This window comes from Theropithecus gelada, chromosome 10 (assembly GCF_003255815.1).
Source record: "Theropithecus gelada isolate Dixy chromosome 10, Tgel_1.0, whole genome shotgun sequence".
NCBI classification, from domain to species: domain Eukaryota; kingdom Metazoa; phylum Chordata; class Mammalia; order Primates; family Cercopithecidae; genus Theropithecus; species Theropithecus gelada.
Window position 1 is genome coordinate 2,966,046 of NC_037678.1, and position 11,648 is coordinate 2,977,693.

Below are 11,648 nucleotides of genomic sequence, written 5' to 3' on the forward strand. Positions count from 1 at the left end.
CTTGGTTTAAAACCCTGAAATATCCTTGGTACTCCCAAAGCTGGCCCCAGGCTACTGCTGTTGCTGCACACCCTCTGTAAGCAAACAAGCAACACTGCTGGTGTCCTCCTCCTTCCAGTGCTGTGCCGTCTGGAGGCACCAGAGACTGGGAGGGAGAAGAGTCTGCAGGATCCATTCCGAAAGAAATACATCACAACCACCCACCAGCCTCCGGCTCACTCCCGCGGATGCTGGAAACATCTGATGCTGAGCCAGCTGCCTCCTTCCGTACCTTCAGTGTGGTCATCCTAGGAGGCTCTGACACCCCATGGACGATGGGTCACTGGGCTCCATCATCGTCATCAAACGCACACACACTCCACCCATGCACACGCACACTGACACAAGTTCACACTCACACTTGCACGCTCACCTCACTTTCAGCTGAGGCCAATCACGTTTCCGAGAGAAAGCAGGCGAGGCAGCAGGAGCTCTGAGGGGTAACCGGCTTGTCAGCTTGCCTGTGCCCCAGGGCACCCGGAGAGTGGGTACGTGACTTCCCGGGTGTCTGGGAGGGTGTTTCTGGAAGAGCTTAGCGTTTGCATTGGTGGACTGAACACAGCAGGTGGCCCCTCCCCAAGGTGGGTGGGCCTCGTCCAATCTGTGGAAGCCTGAATAGGACAAAAAGGTGGAGGGAGTTTGGATTCTCTCTGCCTGACCCAGGGGAGACATGCATTTTCTCCGGCCATTGGTACTCCAGGTTCTCAGGGCTTCAGGCTCTGACTGGAGTCCACACCCTTGGATCCCGGCCCTCAGGTCTTGGAACTTGCACCGCCAGCATTCCTGGGTGTCCGGCTGGCAGACAACAGATTGTGGGACTTCTCAGCCTCCAGAATCGCATGAATTATCTCCTTACGAATCTCTTCCTATGCACATTTATCCTATTGGCTCCGTTTCTCTGCAGAACCCTGACTAATACAAACCCCCTCATCTCACAGCAGTGCATGTACAAACCCACTCACATCTTCCCCTACCCCAAGCTCCCTCCGACCAGAGGCCAATCCCGCTGCGGCGCCCGGGACCCACCCTCTGCACCAGCCTTCCTTATTATTTTCTAAAAGCTCGTCTTTTCTGTGGGCTTCCAAGGCTGCTCTTCAGTATCCTTATATCAGACCCTTCCAGCTCCTTCCCGTCTCTCAAAAGCATTTTCACGGGGACTGCTGGCTCCTTCTCTCCCCTTGATAACCAAGTACTATACCCCAGGTCCCTACCTCACAGCCCAAAGTTGTCCTAGGTCGGGTCCTGACCTCAGTGTCTTCAAATCCAACAGGCCATCTACTCTCCTGTGACATGCAGCATCCCATGGCTTTTCCTAAAACACCCCCTCTGTCAGCTTTGCTGTCACCCACCCTCCAGGGCTCTCTCACAGACCTGCCCTTTGCTAGCATCTTAGCCTCTTCACCTCCCGGTGGTCCTATCTGCGATATCCCCTCTGTGTGTCCCAAGGCCCTCCAAAGGAACAGGTCTGTATCAGGTACAATTAGATTGAGTTGCAACGCAACGGCTTGAGTTGCAAAGAGGTTCATTATTCTTTTTGTAGAAAAGTCTGGGACCAGCTGTCAGAGTCTGGTTTGGCCACTCCCTGGTCACCAGGACCAGGCTGTGTCCATCTTTTCTGTTCTGACCTTTTTCACATGGACTGTTGTCCACATCACCTCTGGTCAGTAGCTGCAGCAGTTGCATTCTTGCTCCAAGCAGCAGGAAGAAGGTGAGACCAGAAAGCAGAGGAGGTTAGTCCTGCCTGGTCAGCCCTCAGGTGACTTTGCCCAGGCGGCCCTTCCCCACCCATAGCTCTGATGATTTCTCTATAGCTGCCACCCTCTGAAAGGGGAGCTGGCAGAGTAGTTCTTGGGCATGGCATGTGGCCACCTCTGTGGCTGAAGAAGTGGGGGATTGAGAATTGGGGTACACATCTGACAGTCCCATGCAGTGTCCCAAAGTGGACCATGGACTCCACACCACGCTGTTCTCTGAGTTTTCTCACCTCTGTCCAAGTGGCTGCAGAAGCCAAAAGCCCCAGAGCCCAGCTCCCCTTCCCTCCTTTCTCCCAGATCCCATCTTCCATCCTTCCATCCTTCCATGGGCCTGCCCCTCATCCTCCTCAGGACTGGAACTGGCTGCCGGATTCCTCCCGGGCTCCATGGGGGCTGGCTCAGGAATCTGAGCTGCTGATGGCTCTGTGGGGCAGCTGGCAGGATTCACGCCCCATCGGGGCTGAGAGGAATGAGGTGAGGGCTGTGGGGTTTGCCCAGGATCTCCTGAAATGTCAGGTCCAGGAACCGCAGCAGGACTCTCATTCCGCCTTCTGGCCACTGTTGGGAGTGACGCTGGCAGGATCCAGGGGCTCTGGAAAGCTCCAGGGGAAAGTTAAGGCATAACCCAGCTTCTCTGAGAGGGAACTCAGGGAGCATCTAGCTCAATCCTACAGAGGCAACCCCAAGGAAGGACCTGCCCAGGGTCACTTGGAGAGCTGGGCGGGAGGAGGGAGAGACTTCCCCGGTTCAGAGTGACAAAGCCCCCCCTTGCCCCAGGGATGGCTGAGATCCAAGTCCTCAAAATCACACCACCATCTGGAGGGTGTGAGAGCCAGGTTCGTCCTCAGCATCGACACTGCAGTGCACACTGTTCGGTGCCAGGTGCTGACTGACCCTGCCCTGGGGGAGGTGATGGACAGGCACAAAGGGAGAGCCCCGCAAACAAGGGTCTGTGTTACAGCAGAGAAGGAGAGCGCCTGATAGGATGCCAAGCACCGTGGCCGGGCTGCAGAGAGGCCTGCGAGGCCTGTAGAGAAGATGCCATGGAGAAGGTGGAGCTCCCAAAGGCCTTGCAGGTTTCACCAAGCAAGAGTGGAGAAGACACAGGCTGGACAAAGGGAGGTGGATGGGACAGCCAGCCATGCAGCAGCCTCACAGGACACAGCTGTGAGTCGAGGAGGGGAGTCGTGCCCCTGTTGGCCCTCCCAGGACCCTGGTGTAGACGAGTGGGGCCACAGCTCCAGACACCTGCACCGGTAGCTGTGCCTGCAGCCCTCCTCACCCATTTGGGCACACCCAGAGTCTAGGCTGCAGTGCAGAAGCTCACAGGAGGATCAGTGCGTCCAGAGTCTCCCCAACATTGAATACGCACATCACACGCATGCACCCATGGGCCAGAGTCCCTGGTGAGCACACACACGGCACCTGCAGACATGCCTGCACATGCAAAAGCACACAAGCACATGCAACTGTGCAGGACCACACAAGCTCAGTCACACACACACTTATGCACGCTTATGCATCCTCCACATGCACTCCCACACTCCCACAAAGCACACGCTCACACGTGCACACTAACACACACACGTTCACATACACACAGGCACACTTATACACCCTCCATGCACACACTCATACACCCCAACACATGTGCTCACATGCACACACTAACACGTTCACATACACACACACTCATGCATGTTTACACACCCTCCACACACCCACAACATGCACGCTCACATGCACACACTAACACACATGCTCACATGCACACACCCTTCACACACACACACACAACATACACACATATGCACACACTACACACACGTTCACATACACACCCTTCACACACACATGCACAACATGCACACTCACGTGCACACGTTCACATACACACACTCATGCACGTTTACACACCTCCACAACACACACGCTTACATGCACACACTAACACACGTTCACATACACAAACCCTTCACACACTCCACCACGGCATGCACACTCACATGCACACACGTTCACATACACAAATGCACGGTTTATACACCCTTCACACACACACTCCCACAACACACATGCTCACATGCACACACTAACACACACACGTTCACATACACACACGCACGTTTATACACCCTTCACACACACTCCCACAACACACGCTCACATGCACACACTAACACACACGTTCACATACACACACCCTTCACACATACCCACAACACACACACTCACATGCACACACGTTCACATACACACACCCTTCACACACACATACCCACAACACACACACTCACATGCACACACTACATACATTTACACACGTGTTCACGCTCATGCACACGTGCCTGCACTCCCCGCGGAGTGGTAGGCTCGCCTGTCCCTCGGCACCTGCCAACCTGTGGGAGCTGCGGGGACTCCACCCAACTCCCCCAATTACTCTCTTCAGAGAGCCTTTTATTAAGATGATTTGCCAGGCCCATCTCGAATTTCACAGGACTAACTAGCCCCGTCTCTGTCACCTCTCAGGCACCCTCTGATCTGACAGAAAGGAATATGCGCGCCCACCCCAGAGCCAGCAGCTCCCCAGCGCCCTCCCCGCCCCGCCCGCAGAAGCCAGGACTCCATCTCTTTGATGTGTAGGTCGCTTACCCTGGCACCCAAGCTTGCCTGAAAGTTGGGAATATGATGACTCACTGTATTTGGCAGCTCGTATGTGTCTATATTTCAAGACATTCATGCTCATGCTCATTACAATTAGGGCTGGAGAATCAGCGCAGTCAGCTGCCAAAATCAAGTGCACAATTCACATCAACCTTTCAGACCAGACAGAGAGCACCGGCTGACATTCATTCCTCCAGCAGCAGGAAATGCCACAGCAGAAGGGGGCCTTTGAGATGGGCCAGCTCCACTCCTAGCATGGTTGCTGGGCGTCTGCACAGGCCAGGCGTTTCTCTACAGGTCAGGGGAGCTGCAGCAAGATCCCAGGTCCTGACCCAAGGCAGTCCTGACCCATGGTCTGTCCCCATCGGCCATTCCCTGGAGCTGTGCGTCAGCTGCGGAGGTACTTCTGGAAGGCAGGTGGAGGAGAGGAGGTAAGGTAAGGCTCCTTCCCAGCCTGCAAGTCTGCGGTTTAGGTGGCCTGTACTAACCGATACTCGTACAGGTGCAATTGAGAACTCACTAAGGCAAAAGGGCCTTTGTCAACCCACAGAAGTGACAAGTCCAAGTGCAGACCAGGCTTCAGGTATGGCTTGACGGAGGCACACAGGCTCTTTCCAGCTCCCAGTGCCGGGTGTCTGGGTGCCCTCTACTGACAAGTTAGCAGTAGGAGCCAGGGACCTTCTGTCCTCTCAGTAACAAGTTCAGAGGGAAAGCCAGGGTCCCCGCCAACGTTTCCTGTCCCCTCTGTGTACCCGGTCCTCAGGTTCATCTCTCTGTGGCTGGAGGAGTGCAATGCCCAGAGCTGCTCAGGTCTAAATCACTCGGGCCTCACCTGCCAGGAAAGGTGCTCTCCCCAGTTTCAGGGACCAGGACTAGGGGGAAGGCTGTCCTGGGAAAATGTGAGTGGAGGTGTCCAGCAAAGGGTAACCAGACACTGGGGCAGCAGGGACCTGGTTGGCTTCCACCCAATGATGACATCACCACGGGAGACAGAGACAGACTGGGAGGAGGTGAGAGGACAGAGCCCAAGGGTCCTTTCATGGCCCCAGAGGGAAGGGAGCACTGAGTCAACAGAAAGGAATAAAAAGGGAGTTCAGAGGAGATAGGGCTGCACCGGCATACATGTGCCAGGACCCCAGGCTGGCGAGGGGCTGGCAAGGCAGGAGGAAGGGAGGCCGTGGCCAGAGTAAGCAGGGCCTCTTCCCCTCCTGGGAGCTCAGCCCGACTGCCTGCGTGCCCTGTGGGGACTCCGTGGGGAGTGGAGATCATGTCACGAGTCCTAATTTGGGCACTGCACCGCTATCTGATCGCATCTGTGAGTCCTTATTTGGGGGCTGCCCCACCCCAGTCGCTCTGTTCACATCTGTGGCTGCTTCTCCCACAGGTTCCTGTGATTAGGTCAGTTGCCACCAGGAGAACTTGGGACCCTCACCGTGCACCCCCGCCCCCTTGCCTCGGCTGGTGGAGTGCACGGCATAGCACCCCTCGAGGGGCAGGTGTTGAACTAATATGCACTTGAGGGGATCCTTGGCCACGGGAGGAGGGAGGGAGGGACGGGCAGGCAGACACCAACAGCCGCTGGCAGTTCCCAGGCTCTCACCTGAGACAGGACAGGGAGGTAGGGCGAGCCTAGCATGAACGCTGGGTGGAAATGCCCAGGGGGCCACAGGAAGCAAGAGGTGGACTCCAGGAAGATGGTGCTCTGGTGGGTGGGAGCATGGAGCACAGAAGGCAGGGCGGCTGGGCTGGACCCTCCCCAACGAGGGCTGTTGCAGGGAGGCAGGGCAAGGGTGGGAGAGGGAGATGGTGGATGTGGAGGGACACGGGCAGAGAGCCAGGCAGCCTGCGGCAGGCTCACCCCCAGACAGGCTGGCAGAAAAGGGGTCACCAGCAAAGTGGGAGCGGGCAGAGAGGCGAGAGGTGTGGAGGATAGAGCCGTTCCACCACAGTGCAGTGTCTGATCAGCAGCTGGTCAGCAGCTGAAGGCTACTCTCCTCTACTCCACAGGTCCAGTGCCTCTCCAAAACTCAAAATCCCATCTCTGCAGGTCTCAGCCAATCCTGCTTCTGCCTGTTTTTATTTCCTGCCCAGAGCAAGTGCAGAACCAGGGGCCATTGATGGGTGAGAAATCACCATGCCTCCAAGCTGTATTTTTCACAGTAACAAGTCATTACTTTGTGCCTGGAGTCATTTCTCAGGATCTTAATGCATTCGTTTATCAATCAATACTTAACTGATGTCTATAAAGCATGTTCAAAATCAGAGGTGAGAGCAGCTCGCCAGGTACCGACTTCGTGTCTGGAGCCGCCTTGTTAAGGAGCAACCCCTGGCATGGGTGCCGTGTCTGCACCCTCAGTAGCTCTGGGTGGGTGCACTGGGGTCCACACAGCCCCTTCTCGCCACTGCAAATGGAAATCTCCATCTGGGAGAGGGACTCAGCCGTGCCCATCCGGGAGTCTGGGGCCTACCGGCAGCAGAAGGTGCAGTGTGGCCAAAGGCGGAGACATTTCTATCATCAGACCGGGTCCCCAGCCCGACTCTGCTGCCCACGTACTCCTGACCAGGGCGAGTTCATCAACTGTGTCAAGCCTGGCTGCTTCTCCAGCCTACCGGGAGTTCCAGTCTCGACAGGACTGAGTGGGGTGAAGGCGGCCAAGTGCTCAGCAGAGACCGTCCCCCCGGGAAGTGTTCGCAAATATGGGCTGTTGAACCTGCTTTCGTTAGATCTAGATCCAGTTCTGCGACCACGTTCGTGACTTAGATCGTAACTGAAGTGCGGGTCAGCTGAGGCCGGGCCGTTTAGGGGTTTGGCTGCTAATGCAAGGACACCTGGGTTTGGATCCCAGAGTTGCCTCCAGACCCAGATGAGGCCTCAGGCAGGTGATGGGCCTGCAGATGCTGTTTCATCTTCTGCAGGGTGGTTAAGGGAGATCTCAGGCTTGTAGGAGACAAAGCACATCGCCCCGAGGAGCTCAGGAGGCGCAGATTACAGCCACCCTCCTTATCCACCCTGTCTCCCGTCACAGCCCTCATGAGTGCTCAAGCAAGGCTCAGAGCCTGATGGACGTGGCTGCCTCCTCCCAGAGGACAGGCATGTCTCGGGTGCCTGCACCAGCCAGCGGCCCTTCTCCCCGGCCAGGAGATCCTCCAAGGAAGGCCAAGGGCTGAGGAGGTAGGCTAGGGATGGGCTCTGGTACACGAGCCCCGTTCCCATGACTGGAAACTTCCCAGGTGCCGTTTGTCACCTTGACACGCTGTTTTGAGTCTGGCTCTCCCCGGGACGCCAGGAGTGGGCCCAGGCCCTTCCGAGAGCCAGCCTGCGGCCGTGCCGGTGACTGATTGGGGATGAGGCCGCTGTCCCTGCCTTCCTGGGAGTCAGAATGTTGATTGAATGGCCATTTCACTCTCTCCAACAAGCAAGTAACAGTGTAAACCGGGGTCTAATTTATCAAAAACAGTCGCTTGTATTCTGCGTGGCCCATGTTCTGCGCTGAAATATAGCCGCTGCCCAGCTCCTGGCCCATGCGCGTGCGATTTCATGATATTTCAGTTTTATGGAGGACATCTCACTGATGAATGTCTCTTAGTGAACGATCATTCTGGAATCTATTTTGCCTTCAAAGAGGCTTCTCCTGGAATGGGCTGGGAGGGGCGGGCACCGTGTTATATATAAATTCACTGCCAGGAGCGCCCAGCGGGGGAGGGAATGAGATCGGCCGGAGACGAGAATGAAATGTGTGCGGCTGCGGCCAAGCCTGTCCTCCCTGCCACCGTCTGAGGGCTGCTGGGATGGGCGGGAAGTCCGGATGTGGGATGGGTGGCCCAAGTGGCGCCCCCAGCTCCACCACCTGCCACTGCCTGGCCTTGGGCAGTTCACTCCCTCTGGGAGCCTGGGCTTCTCACGGGTCTCACGGGGCATAATTATTTACAAATTGCTGCCACTTTGCTGCTTGTTCTCAGCCGTCATTACATGCCAGGCAGGGCTGGAACTGGAGGCTGAGCTGTGTCCCAGTTACAGGTGACCGTGCCAGAGCTGCCAGGGATCCTGAGGCACAATGAGAACCTTCCCTCCACCCACCCTGTGCTTTCTGCCTAGCAGGTGGCCGAGACGTTGCAGGCTGTAGGGTCCTCAGCACTTAGGCTCCCTGTGCTCTCTCTCCCCGCATACCTGGAGCTCCATTCTCTCTTGCTGGTGGCCTAGAAAAAGTCTCTGGAATGGAATCACTCAGACTCTGGTGCTGACGCTGGCACCGCCTGTCCACGGGGCCCCGGATAAGTCCCTCCCACTCTCTGGACTTGGAGGCCATATCTGCAAATGAGGCTGGAGAATGAGGTGGTCCCTACAAGGCCCTCTGGTACCTGGAGGGACTGAGTGTCCCGGCCTGGGCCTTGCAGCAGCCCTTTCATATCGTGTAGACCAGGAACCCTGAATCCTATCCCAGCACTAGGAGGGCTGCTGTCAGCCAAGAACAGGATCGTCATCCCCTCCGTCCCCTGCACAACGGAGCACAGCTGCCCCTTTCTAACACCTTTGCTCTAGGTTGATGTTCTTAAAGGGGAGTCCCCGGCCGGCAGCATAAGCCTCACCTTGGAGTGTGCTAGAAATGCAGATTCTCAGGCCCCTCTGCAGTCTATGGAATTCAGAAGTCAGGTGCTGGGGCCCAGGAATCTATTGTAACAGTCTGCATTTTCTGCAGCTGCTGGAGCAGAGACCACAAACTCAGTGACCGCAGAGTGCACGCGCTCCCCACCTTACAGTTCTGTAGTCTGGGATCCCACTGGGCTAAGAGCAAGGAGTCGGGAGGCTGCGTTCCTTGCTGGGTGCTGCAAGGAAGAAGTCGTTTCCTCGTGTTTTTTTTTTTTTTTTTTTTTTTAATTTCCTTGGCCCACGGTCCTTCCTTTACCTTCAAAGCCAGCAGCCCCGTGTCTTCTGACCTTCCATCGTCATATCGTCCTCTGACCCATGTAAGGACCCGTGTCATTAGGGTGGGCACGCCTTGGCGATCTTCCCATCTCAAAGTCCTTGACTGAATCACATCTGCAAAGTCCCCTTTGCTGTGTAAGGTCACATGTTCACAGGACCAGGGATTAGGACTTGGACACTTTTGGAAGCCCATTGTCCTGCCAACAGCACAAGACCTCCAGGTGATCCTGCTGTGTAACGCACAGTGAGAGACAAATGCTCTAACGGACCACCAACAGCAGAACGTAAGCAGAGACAGGGACCCCGCCTTCCTCCCCAGTCTGGCCCTGTGCCTACCAAATTATAGAACTTTTGTAAGCCACCAAGTTCATTGGTGAATAAATGAACGACTGGTGAGATGAAGAGCTGGGAGTAGTGGCCACAGGTGGGGCTGCCAAATAAAATGCAGGATGCTTGGTTAAATCTGAATTCCAGATAAATAACAAGTAGTTATGTTTTTTGGTTTTTTGGTGTTTTGCTGGGTTTGTTTTTGTTTTTGTTTTTGTTTTGAGACGGAGTCTCGCTCTGTCGCCCAGGCTGGAGCACAGTGGCGGGATCTCGGCTCACTGCAAGCTCCACCTCCCGGGTTCACGCCATGCTCCTGCCTCGGCCTCCCAAGTAGCTGGGACTACAGATGCCCGCCACCACGCCCAGCTAATTTTTTGTATTTTTAGTAGAGATGGTGTTTCACCGTGTTAGCCAGGATGGTCTCAATTTCCTGACCTCGTAATCAGGCCGCCTCAGCCTCCCAAAGTGCTGGGAGTACAGGCATGACCCACCGCGCCTGGCAAACAAGTAGTTTTTTACCACCAGTGTGCCTCTAACAGAGATACACTTTTTTAAAAATTATTTTTTATCTGAAATTCAAATTTAGCTGATATCCTGTATTTTTCTTTGCCAAATGTGGCATCTCTAAGCATCAGTCCAGCCATGGCACAGGTGGTAAACCTGGGAATTCATTGCTCCCTCCAGAACTCTGTTTCCCTGTTCAATGTTCTAGAAAGCATCCTCTTCTCTTGCAACCCCTGTTCAATTTCTCAGGGGGGATGAGGCCTCCTTCCTTTTCCTGTCCTCCATCAGTCGATATTCCCATCCCACCCCCCTCCTAGAATTTGGTGATCTGGAGTCTGAAATCTTCTACCAGGAGTTCAGGCCATGATGGGCTGATGAGAAGCCCGGTTCTCACATGAATTCTGCACCCCTCCTTCGGGAACAAGGAAGACCCAAGCTTGCTCATCTCTAGATCCTGCAGGGGGTTTTCGAGAATCCCTGGTTTTGAGGCTGCAGGATGGAGCTGCACGGGAGAGCCAGGAGCAGACCCTGGCACAGCGCACTCTGAGTGCAGGGTTGCTGCTGGCCCACTCCGTTCCCTCCACACTCTGGATGATGTGGGGTGGACACCATGAGGGTGCAGCCATGTAGAATGGCTAGGTGTGTCCCTGTGTCCTCATGCGCAGAGCTCTGGGAGGCAGACGTCCTCACACATCTGCGAGCCAAAAGGTAAAAAAAAAAAAAAAAAAAAAAAAAAAACCCAAAAAACAACAAAAAAAACCCCACTCCAATGTTCTTATGCTTATGGGTTCTACAGACTTGTACATATATATGCATATACATAATGTAACAAAAATTCTTGATTTCATCTTCAGAGACATAAATGGAAGAAAATGTACATAAAAGAGAGTCCACTTAAACGTGATCCTCTCAAAGGAAGAAAAGAACGGGGCTTTCTCATCCACATCGACCCAGCGAGGCCCAGACACCCCCACCTCCTCCTCTTAGAGCTCTATTGTCCTTTGATCTTCCTAATAATGTGTTTCTTTCCTGGTCACAGGTTTTCATCATCCTCGCAGCCTATTGATTAGAACTCTTTTCCAGGGTTTTGAGATATTGGCTACAATAAGGGATGAAATGATTCAGTCTTCAGGTGATGTTTCAAAGGAGGCGTGTTGGTAATGTCCTCCCACGGCGAGGGACCTGGCCAAGATAAACCACGCAGGAGGCCCGGAAGGCAGAGCCTGCTCCGGGTCAGCCTCACTGCTGTCTCTTCTGGCCTCTTGACATTTTGGTTTTGGCATGGTGAATGGGGCTACCACAGTGGGCCGCCCAGCACGACCCCCTGGCCAGACCTAAGGGCAGGCAGAGGGAAGGGGAAGGCCAGGGATGGGTGGGTGGCCGTGTGTGTCCCCTTTGCTGAGGTTGGGGCACTGTGGTTCCTGCAGTCCTCAGCC

General features: G+C 55.0%; 1 long non-coding RNA gene across 1 annotated transcript; it reads left to right on the forward strand.

The window, feature by feature from the left end:
* Positions 1-349: 349 nt before the first annotated feature.
* Positions 350-11,123, forward strand: LOC112633537. Its single transcript, XR_003121542.1, has 6 exons — positions 350-2,960; positions 4,617-4,754; positions 4,960-5,040; positions 6,465-7,629; positions 9,155-9,665; positions 11,067-11,123. It is a non-coding gene; the product is annotated as an uncharacterized LOC112633537 (long non-coding RNA).
* Positions 11,124-11,648: the final 525 nt, after the last annotated feature.